This window comes from Sciurus carolinensis, chromosome 15 (genome assembly GCF_902686445.1).
Source record: "Sciurus carolinensis chromosome 15, mSciCar1.2, whole genome shotgun sequence".
In the NCBI taxonomy this organism is placed as follows: domain Eukaryota; kingdom Metazoa; phylum Chordata; class Mammalia; order Rodentia; family Sciuridae; genus Sciurus; species Sciurus carolinensis.
The window spans coordinates 33236670-33248424 of record NC_062227.1 but is presented as its reverse complement, the minus strand read 5'-3'; the positions used below and the strand labels follow the sequence as shown (position 1 = coordinate 33248424).

Below are 11755 nucleotides of genomic sequence, written 5' to 3'. Positions count from 1 at the left end.
GCTTGATCATCTATTCCTTGCTGGTTTCTTTTGTCTAATTGTCTTAGTTACTGAGAGAGGATTATTACAATCTTCAATATAATTTGTGTATTTCTCTATTTTCCCTTTTTTTCTATCAATTTTATTTAATGAATTCTGAAGCTCTTATTAGGCACATATATACATAAATTGTTACATCTTCCTAATGAGTTTTCATCATCAAGAAATTTCCTGCTTTATCCTGTATAATATTCTTTTTCTTGATTTCTGACTTGGTCTTATGTTAATATAGCTATACCAGATTTCTTACATTTTTCTATTTTCATGGTATATGTTTTCCCATTCTTTTACATTCAGCCTCTTTGCATCTTTATATTTTTTCCCAGTTATCCAAAATGTACAATTTCTATTAATCTGTCTTCACAGTTCTTCACTATTTCAGTTGCTTTCTCCAATATGCTGTTAAGCTTATCTACTGAATTTTTTATTTTGGCTATTGTATAGTTTTTAGTGTAGGATTTCCATTTAGCTCATTTTAAAAAAACAACATCTGTATGGGAAATAATTCATGTAATACAATTCATCAATTTCAAGTGTACAATTAAATGAACTTTTACTGTATTAGATATACACAATAATTACCATATTACTTTTTAGAACATTTTTATCACCTCAGAAAGAAACCCTGGACTGGGGATATGGTTCAGTGATAGATACTTACTTAACATGTATGAGGCCCTGGGTTCCATCCCCAGACCTGCAAAAGCAAAAACAAAAACCTAAAATACCTGTACCGTTAGTTGTCATTCCTAACCTCTACCCAAGCCCTACATATCCACTAATCTATTTTCCATCCCTATGGATTTACCTATTCTGGACATTTCATACAAATGGAATCATAAAATATATGTTTTTTTGTACCTGATTATTTTATTTTGCCTAGAAAGATATTTTCAGTCTTTATCTATATTGTAGTTATTTATCTGAACTTCATTATTTTGTATTGCTAAATAATATTCCATTATACAAATATGCTGCATTTTTATCCATTTGTTTATTGATGGACATTGGGTTGTTTCCACCTTTGTTATGAATAACACTGCTATAAACATTTATGCACAAGTTATTGTGTGAACATAATTTTTATTTCTCCTAGGTAAATACCTTGGTGTGGAATTACTAGGGCATATGGTAGTCCTATGTTTAATTGATTGAGGACTGCAGAATCAGTTTCCAAAATGGCAACACCATCTTACATTTTCTCTAGCAGTCAATGAGTGTTCTGATTTCTCCACATCTTCATCAACACTTACCATACTTTTGATTTTTTGCATTCTAGTGGGTATGAAGTAGTATCTCATTGTAATTTGATTTGATTTTCCCTAATGGCTAATAAGTATCTTTTCAAGCACATATTGTGTACTCGTGTATCTTTTTTAGAGTCTGTCTATTCAGATTCTTTGCCCATTTTTGATTGGGATATTTGTGTTCTTGTTATTGAGTTATAAGAGTTCTCTATAGATTTTTGATATACATCCTTATTAGGTGTATGATTTGCAAATCATATAATCTCTCATTCTATGAGTTGTCTATTCACTTTTTTATTGGTGAATTATAATTATCCATAATAGTGGGGTTCATTGTGACATATTCATACATGCACATAACATAATTTGTTCCCCAGTACCTCCCCTTTTCACTTTATTAATAGTTTCCTTTGAAGCAAAAAAGTTTGATTTTGATGATGTATGGTTTGTCTGCTTTTCTTTTGTTGCTCATTGGGTATCATACCTATGAATTCATTATATAACCCAAAGCAATGAATTTTATTTTATTTTTTTTATGGTTTTGTTTCTCTGCTGAGATTTACCACTTATTCACTTATGGGGGAAACATTTTACTGTAGATTGCTGAATATGTTTATAATAGCTTCTGCAAGTCTTCAGTAACTTCAACATCTGGGTCATCTCAAAGTTGATTTATATGGACTATTTTGGTTTTTCTTGATTATAGGCCACTTCTCTTATTTGTTCCTCTACTGATAAGGTTTTGGGGTGGGGATGTGTCTCAGTGATTAATACCCCTGGGCACAATGCCTGGTACAAAAAAAAAAAAAATTCAAGGTATTACTAGGCCATGTTCTTATCTAGAGCTTCAGGTCCTCTTCTAAGCACATATGGTTGTGATAAAGTTCAGTTTGTTGGTATGACTGAAATCCCCACTTTATGTTGCTGCCTGTCAACCATGGGCCATTCTCGGCTCCTTAAAGGCCTTCTGTATTCCCTGTAAAACCACATTTAAATGGCTCCTGTGATTAAGTCAGATTCACCTGGAAAACCTCCTTATCTAAAGTCAATTGACTTGAATATCTACGAAATTCTTTCATGGTAGCATGTAGAGTAGTGTTTGAATAATTGGGCAAAACATATGCATAGTAGGGCCTGGGAATCTTAGGGTCATTTCTAATTCTGCTTACCATAATTAGTTTTGCTCTATTGGTTTTTCTTTTATTTTTTGGTATTGGGGATTGAACCCAGGGGTGCTTTACCACTGAACTATATCCCCAGCCCTTCATATTTTTTATTTTGAGACAGGGTCTTGCTAAGTTGCTTAGGGCCTTGCTAAATTGCTGAGGCTGGCCTCGAAGTTTTGATCCTCCTGATCGTCCAGCCAAAGCCTCCTGACTCACTAAGATTGTAGGTGTGTGTCACTGTGACTAGCTACATCAGATTTTAATTTTGTTAGTGGGTGCCTAGTATAAATTTTTCTATAATATTTCTTTCAACCTTTCTGTGCTCTCAGAAAATGTCTTTTATTAACAGTGCCTAACCAGATTTAAGAAAGTAATAATTTTGGAGTCTCTATCTTATATCTGGTAAATTAGTGATTATTGACATATTTTGAATTATTTTTATAGTCTTATTTTGTACTTCATTTATTCTAGTTTTCCTTTTTTATGTACCACTTCTCATTTTCCTTTGATTGGTTTAATTGATTTTGTTTTTTCTCTCCTCCTTTGCTGGTTTGGTAGCTAATTTCAGTGGTTTTCTTAAAACACATTTATTAATGAATCTAAAGTTAATATCTCTGTCCTTTGGATAAAGAAAAAAGGAACCTCAGAATTACTTTAATTCTAATTGTTTTCCTCCAGTCTTGAGAGAAAAGATGGATTGTTTTTACATGCATGGCATTCTTATGACAGATGTCTCATCAGCATCAACAGAATACAAAAATTAAATAATGTTGTCTAAGAACTGAGATATATTGTCTGCTTAAAAGTCACTGCTTCCTGAAAGAACACTAAATTATATGCTTCAGTAAGAAGAAAGGAGTGGGATATGAGAAATAATATAAGTAGAAGACTGGTCAAAACACTGTTGAATTTTTGTAAACATGAATGAACTCTAAAGAGTAATACTAAAAATAATTACAGGGGATAATTAATTCCCCATATTTACAGATGGAACCACTCGGAGAATGTCCTCTTGTTCAGAAATGGCATGAAGCTCAAAAAGTAATACTAACAATCTGTGTCCATTCTTGGAGTTAATTCGTGATTAAGGGAGTCTTCACCTCTCTGAGTTCTGAATGTGTAAGAAAGATTCACGCAGGTTCTATCCTTTGGAGTAAAGTAAATAGGTAAGTTCTGACAGTTTCTCTTTTTGAAATCCTAGTTGTGCAGGGTGGTTCTTCAATCACTAGTATGATTATCTGAATTTTGAGAAATGTTAAATAACTGATGTTGATATAGCTGTGTTGAGAAACCAAAGACCAAAAGAGAAACCAAAGTGAATGAACAAAATTGCTCTTAGTAAACAGAAAAAAAGAGTTCCTTTGTATTTGGGGATAAATTCTAAACAATAAAACACATGAGATATTTTTTAAAAAGATCACCTGATTTGTTCTTTAACCAGGCTTACAAGCTACAATGTAATCTTTTAAAATTATAGGTAATTACAAAAAGGCACATTAAACCTCATTTAATCACAGTTGTTTCAAAAATATGTCCCTTCTCTTAACAAAGCAGTAACCCAGCCAGAACTTGGATAAACTGGCATTTCCCTAGATCACATGTTTCATTCCTAAACACAATGCCCCTTGTGTTTCTTTCAGGTGTCCATACTTTCTCTGAAAAATAGATCTCCCCTTCCAAAGCTTGAGCATTATCTGCTCTTTGTTTGAAAATAAGCGCATTGTTCATGTGTGGACTAGTAGGGCAGGTGTTTTACCAATCTTCCCACTGAGGCTGATCCTTAAGCCTTCCATGAACTCAGTTCAGGCTAGTTAAATCTCCAACATCCACTTTTCATTGCCATTTCCCTTTATGGTCATAATGTATGCCCCACCCAATGCAACTAGATCATTTTTCATTCCATTATGTTTACATTTTTAATTAATACTTCCAGAAATGTCAACATTTTGCTTCTTTTCAGTGAAGCCTAAACTCTAGGGCAAGGCCAAAGTTTAGATCAAGCATTAGCAGTCCAGGTGTCTTTCATTTTTCTTGAATTCCAACTACTGTTTAAGGTACCCAGATTTGGTCCTGTCACTGCAAAGCACTATCTGAAAGCTTTGCATGAAATTAAACTCCCTGAAGTGTAACCAAAGTGAATAAAGCCACAGAAGCGTGTACTGAAGCAACTCCTTTCCTGAGTGGGGCATGTGAAACACTGACATTCTTAACAGCAAGGATAGGTATTGGGTGTCAGGTAACTGATTCTCTCTTCTAAAGTATAGGGTTTCAACCCCTCATTTTATTTTCAAACAAGCACTTTCATGCTGTTCTCTAGAGAATGAAGAGGGTATAATCTTAGATCACTGGGCAAGCTATAGCTGAAAAAGGGAAAAGGGCGGAGGAACAGAATTACTTAAATACTTCATTTTTTTCTGTGCAAAAGATTGTAATTGATATTATCAAAGCTTTTATTTTTTCTAGCTTTGTAACATGAAGTTAAGCAATTTATTATTATCATTCATGCCTCTAGGTTTTTTGCTTAATTCCCCTTTTCTGTCCTTCACTGTACTGAAGTGTGCATTTTAATGCAGTAAAATATAGTGCATTATTTTAGGTATTCACTATTTAAATTGCTTTTATGGCAAAGGGTTTTTAAAATTTCATCTTCCTATTATAAATTAGAAAGTTTATATGAAAACAGTGAATAATAAGTAGAGAACCTAAATTTTACTTTTTGTTATTGCAATTTACTTAACACAATAATGTGCTCGATGCTTTGTTGATTAAAAGAAGAATGTAAAACATTTATTCATACTGTGTATTTTGCTATTTTGTTCAGTTTATCAAGCATAACAAATATTGACTTAATTGTGAAATATAAGAGTTCCTGTACACTGTTGCAACTTCATAACAAAACAAGTGCACATATCTTTGTTTATAAAAGTAATTTTATGTGAATTAACAATCAATTTCAAAGTTGATTTCTTACTTTTTTTTTTTTTTTTCCCATACTGGAGATTGAATCTAGGGATGCTTTACCTCTGAGTCACAACCCCAGCCCTTGTTATTTTATTTTGCAATAGGGCCTTGCTAAATTGCTAAGTCTGGCTTTGATCTTGTGATCCTCCTGCCTCAGCTTCCCTAGTAACTGGGATTATAGATGTGCACCACTGTACCTGGCTCAAAATTTATTTCACTTTATATTTCAGAATTGATAATTTTGTAGAAAAATTTATACTAAGTTTAGTATTCATATTTCATACTGGTAATTCTCTGTAACACCATGGTTCATATGTATTATTATTATTTTTTGTACCAGGGATTGAACCCATGGGCACTTAACCACTAAACCCCATCCCCAGCCCTTTTTTGTATTCTGTTTAGAGACAGGGTCTTGCTGAGTTGCTTAGGGCCTTCCTAAGTTGCTGAGGCTGGCTTTGAACTCACCATCTTCCTGCTTCAGCCTCCAGAGCTACTGGAATTATAGGCATGCACAACCGCAATCAGCTGGTTCATATGCATTATAGGATAGAAGTCAGCTCTATGTGAAAATATTAAGATTTTATTTACAAGGAGGTACCATGCCTCTGGCCTTAAAGCAAGTTTTAATCAATACATGTCAACATTTAGAGATTTTGGTATCAATGACTGAAGTGCATTTGTAAAACAATCACAATATGGCAACTATGCTCAAGCATCATCTCTCGAGACTTCCTGTAACTATTCTTCAACATAGAACATGTATTTATTTTTGAGCTAGCTGATTTCAAATCTCCTATTTCCTATCCCCTTGGGACATCTATAGAAAGGTCTATCCATAACACACATGGGAAATAGCACTCTGAAACTCCTTGCTTGAGATATAAAAGGGGAAAAATTCTCTACTTTTCCAACATCTTGTAGTTAAAATTTGCAAATACCATTTATTCAAAATTTTGGTTCCATTTTTTTTCCAGTATGTCATCAATGGTACTCAACAAAAAACATTTGATTTCATTGTCCGTGTTATTAGTATTTCTAACAAAAACATGAGATACTACAAATGCCAGTACATTTCCTTTCCACTGGTGTCCCGTTGCAGTTCACCATCTCTAAAAGATTTAACAATTGTACTACTTAAGCAAGTCAGGCACTTTCAGTGCTTCACCTACCAGCAGTGATGTGATCCTCATTCAGCTAAGCGGATGATAATCCAGCTCTAAAACCTCATTTAGAGTCTGCTTCCTTGGACCATTCTGGCCAGTTGAGTTACCTAGGAAACAGATTTTGAGCTCCTGCAGGAAGTTATTGGTGAACACTTTCATGATTAACATCTTTGAAGGAATGAAAGAAGAAGGATTGGGCCTTGGGAATAGTTGAACTGCAATGAAGTTGCACTCAAGGACTCAACCAGTCCCATGGAGAACTCTGGAGCCAGATGGCTCTTTAAATTTTTTCTTTCCTGAGGCAAGGGGACAGACTCCTTGTACCCCCAAATGGAATAGTCCTTGGATGTGGATTGGGAGGCCACTCTTTTCAGCCAAAGGCAATTCATAGGATATTGGTTGAGAGCCATCTACTGCCACACTCATGAGTAGGTCACCGTTAGCCTCTGTCTTAAAAAGGGGATCTGGGTAATCTATCATAACATTTACATTTACATTTTTGAAAGTATATTTTTGGCATAAATTCTGAAAAATAAAAGTGCTAGATCAATGGACAAATATATATGTAATTTTGCTAGATAATGCCGAGATTCTTCTCCATAAGTATTGCATTATGTTGCATTACTGCCAGCAATGTACAAGAATGCCTGTTTCCTGACTGACTTGCCAATAGAGTACGCTTTCAAACTTTTGTATTGCCAGTCTGAAAGATGAGAAAAAGTATTTCTATATTGTTTCAATTGTAAATGGTTTTTAATAGGAAATACCTAAAAACAACCTGAATGTTCATCAATGGAGGACTGATTAATTAAAATATGATAATTACAATCTAAATAGTAATATTCATCAGGAGATAAACATATGCCATTATAAAAAATCTCTAAGATACATTAAATAAAAAAATTTTATTGAGCAATATTTAAATTGTGATCTCATTTGTATATAATCAAAGAATACTCTTATTTACATTTTTTAATTTGCATAGAGATTGCCTGGAAGAGTACAAAAGAAAAACTACTCTGGGAAGTGTGACTAGAAGCTGAAGAGAGGGGTAAAGTTCTTTTTACTTTTCACTTTATTGCCTTCTCAAATGTTTGAAGTTTTTTATAGCAAGTAGTATTGATTTTATTCTTTTAAATGATGTTATTATCCAACCAACCTGCGATCATTTTTACCTGGAGGTTTTATTTCCAATTCATGCCTCATTCACATGATCAGTTCTCTTGGAAAAAAGACAACGGCCCAGAGGCTGACATATCCCAGGCACTGTGCTTCATGTCAGTTGCCAGTCTCATAGCATCTATGCAGCCTCTGTTGTCTCTAGGCTTTGGCCTCACTATGGAGACCTCCATATGACTGGGGGTTGTGGTGCCCCAAACAGTGTCAAAGGTCTTTCCGTTCCTGTGCAATTAGAGCAAAGTACCTGTTTTTGCAGGAATGGGAGAATGAATTTGTGGGAGAATGTCTCACATTGTGCATCTTTGGGCTGAATTAATTTCTATTATTTGGCCAAATAGTTTACCTTAATGCATTTTAAAAGTAAATATTTATTCTTTGAATGGAAGAACACGCACTAATTCTTTGCCCATTTTATGCAGCATTATTTTGACCATTTTCTGATTTTTTTTTTGGTACTGAGAATTAAACCCAGGGGTTCTCTACCACAGATCTTTTTATTTTGAGGCAGGATCTTGCTCAGTTGCCCAGGCTGACCTCCAGTAGAGATCCTCCTGTCTCATCTTCCCAAGTTGCTGGGATTACAAGCATGTACCACCATGCTAGGTCATTATCTGATTTTTGAAGAACACAATGTTAAGTCCAATTTCATAGATGAATACTGTGAACACTAAAAGGGCTAATAGGATGTAATGATCTTCTGAGTAGAATAATTCTTTGGTTTGATTCTTAAATTGGTATTTGGATTTAAAATTCTAAGGTGTAGCTTTAGAAATTTGCCGTAAACAAATGTAGAATTTTCAAGTTAACGTTTACCACTTCCCTTTCCCCAAGTTGTACAGAAGCTAGGATTCTGATTTAAATAACTGATTTAAACATGATCTGTTTCAGAATTCAGCTTTTGTTTTCTCACATTAAGCAGAATAAAAAGTGTACATCTTTCAAAATATAATAAAATCCCATTAAACAGATAAAAATACTATGTATATTAAGTAGATAACTAAAAGCTAATGTTATGTACCTGAGGGAATAAATAAGATAATCATGGCTTTGCATAGTTCTTGAGAACTTTTCATTTTTCATGTAAGTTAGGTGCTCTGAGATCTCTGCCAGGAAATGGAAACAACTTTTCCACTATCAAATACACATTAAATCCTTGTCTCCAAGTTTTCCCAAGTAAGTCATTCATTAATCTGACATGCTTGACTTTGTTTATACAGAGAAGGGTAAAATTTTAGCTTTTAGTTTTACATTCTGTCTCTACTTTGCTAGAAAGGATTCAATTATCTTTAATATAATCTCGTTGTTGGACTTTAATGAAAACGTAGTAAGAGCAAGCTGCTTTGTAACTGAGAGATCATTCAGTTCAGCCTTATATTTCAGTTACTACAAGTCTTGATTGATGATCCCACCCATCAAAAACTTAATAATGCTTTTGATAGTCAGTTCATTCATGAGAATCTATCATAGATTTAGCATTGAAGCTGTCAACTTTCTAGATTTTCCCGGACAGAGAGGATGGCATGCTCCTGTACATAGTAGTAAAAGGAAAAGCCAAAGTCTCCACTCTGTCAACACTCTCCTTGTAGGCACCGATTCTGGTTGGTCACTGGCACTGTAGAGTAGACATTGTTGGAAGTTTGGAGTTTTTCAAGGGGCTATTTAGAAGGTACATTGCAAATATTTCAAGCTTCTATGTGCTCTCACCAAGGCAACAAAATAAAGCTTTCAGCATTCACAGAGGGGGGAAAGAGAACAAACAAAGGGACAACAGTCAGAAGCGCTGTTTTGATGATAAATAAGTCCCTTGTCCTCATACCAACTTCTATTGTTCCTGTGTTGGATGTCTTCCAATTGTACACTCTACCCTTCTCTACCCTGCTTTCTGCTCACAGAGACTGACTTGCTGACTTTAAGTCAGTGGTTTTCCAAGTGTGATTCCTAGACCAGCAGCATCAGCAACACCTGGGGTTTTATTGAAAATGCAAATTTTCGGTCCTACCCCATTGCTATTAGAACACAGATTACTGTGTTCTAAAGTCCCCCAACCCTCTGCTGTGATTCTGATGCTTACTAATCTTTGAGAATCACTGTACTACATAATTTAACTCCCTTGGGGCCTCTTGTTGGGTTTGGTCAGTGCAAGGCACTCCTAGGAAATCTGAGGGAGGAAGAGAGTATGGTCTGAACATTTATTTTCCCAGGTCTTCCCCTGTGAAGTCACCACTAGTTGGCTGTATTCCTTTAATAGAGGCCACATCTTCTGCCAGGAAGTCTTGAATACACTGCTACTTTTTGTGGGTCATGGTAACCTCTGTTTTTATAGGTTTACAGGGCCCTGCATTATTCCTTACTACCTTCTCTAAAAATCTGCCCACGCTCTTGTACATACTCCCAATAATGAATGCCTTTTGGTTACCCTATTTAAGTATGCCTGGATTGTGACCAATTTAGTTCCCAATGGCAATTTTTTGTGATGTCCATTCAAGTGACTCACTTTGCTTTTGTGAATACCTTCTCTTCCTATATTTATTTCATAGGGTTGTTGGGAGGACTAAGTGAGTTAATATTGCTTATCATGGTGTCTGACTCATAAAAATTCAAAGTATGGCGGTTATTTACAGTAGTCTTATAGAGTCTTTGTTGTATCCATTCATGAGATATCAATATGGAAGTCCTCAGTTCTACTGGTTTCTCAAAACTCTTCTACCTCCTACCTCTGTGTCTTGGCTTCCCAGTATTAAAGTTGATTGCCATATTAATTACCTGATTTCAGAAAGAGGAATTATTAGGACAATAAAAGAGTTCAACAGTTTGGGGATCACTGATTAAACATTAAAACCTGTTGTAAATGGTCTGACCCAAAGTACCATTGAACTTATTAATTAAGCTATTATGTAATTTATAAAACATGCAGAAAAGTTCATGTCCATGGATTCTGTGTTTACTGACACTTCTTTGAACTTATTGGTATTAAAATATGAAATAATATGAATGAGTGAAAAATTAAGCAGAAATGGGTCTTAATAGTGACCTGTCTCAATATGGCGACTCTGTCCAGGGCCAACTTTGTGGGTATGAAATCTGTGCAGTCAAACATAGAAAGGCTCAGGCTTGATTTTATTATCTGATTTGGAATTTTTCCAATTTTTGAATGATAGACCTCAAATTTTCACTTTGCACCAGACTCTGTAAATTATGTGACTGGTTCTTGCCTTGCCATAATCATGTGTTGAAGACGACGAAGTGAGTATGATGGCTATCAAAACTGTAAGTTCTGATTGTTAGCATTGTAAAGCATTAATAACTGCTTTATTTGTGTTGGTCATGAGATGAAAGTTTCTAAATTCCAACTCTCACCATTATGAAAAAATGTGTTCCTCTCAAAGACAGAAATATTGTTTCACCTGTATCACTATTTCTAGTTGAATGTAACAGATAAGTAAATAATGGAGATTTGGGTACATATAGTCTTTAACATTATTGAAAATACTGAGGCTAATATTAGGTACTAACAGGAATTACTGTTCTATTTCATCAGACAACCAAACATGAAAACTATGACTCAAAGCTACAGACACAGATGACAAATACTCTTCTTTGGAAAGTTTTTCTTGGAGAGGAAAATGAGGAGCAGTAGATATCTTTTGTAACTCAGCAACAGGTAAATATCTATATGGTAACAAAAAGTCAGAGATTATCTTTTCTGAATAAACCAATATTGTTGAAGGAAATAGAAATACTCTAGGTTTAAGGAGAAACTCTGTACGGGGTTGAGACTTGACTAAGGAAATGGAGGTAATTTCTGGTTAAAAGTTATTTCCTGAAGGAATAAATATTTAATGCCTGACTCAGAATGTCACTGTTTCCATTTTTGGCATCTGGTGAACAAATATGAGAGGTTATGTGCCAATTAACATCTTTTCCCCAATATGGTGAAGAAATACTCCATTCAATTATGGCTGGCCCTGCTGGCCCTGTCACTATCTTTCCTCTGACC

At 34.8% G+C, this 11755-nt stretch overlaps 1 long non-coding RNA gene across 1 annotated transcript; it reads left to right on the top strand.

The window, feature by feature from the left end:
- Positions 1 to 3446: 3446 nt before the first annotated feature.
- Positions 3447 to 11529, top strand: LOC124965493 (uncharacterized). The gene is made up of 3 exons (XR_007105186.1): positions 3447 to 3618; positions 7565 to 7630; positions 11297 to 11529. It is a non-coding gene; the product is annotated as an uncharacterized LOC124965493 (long non-coding RNA).
- The last annotated feature ends 226 nt before the right edge of the window (positions 11530 to 11755 follow it).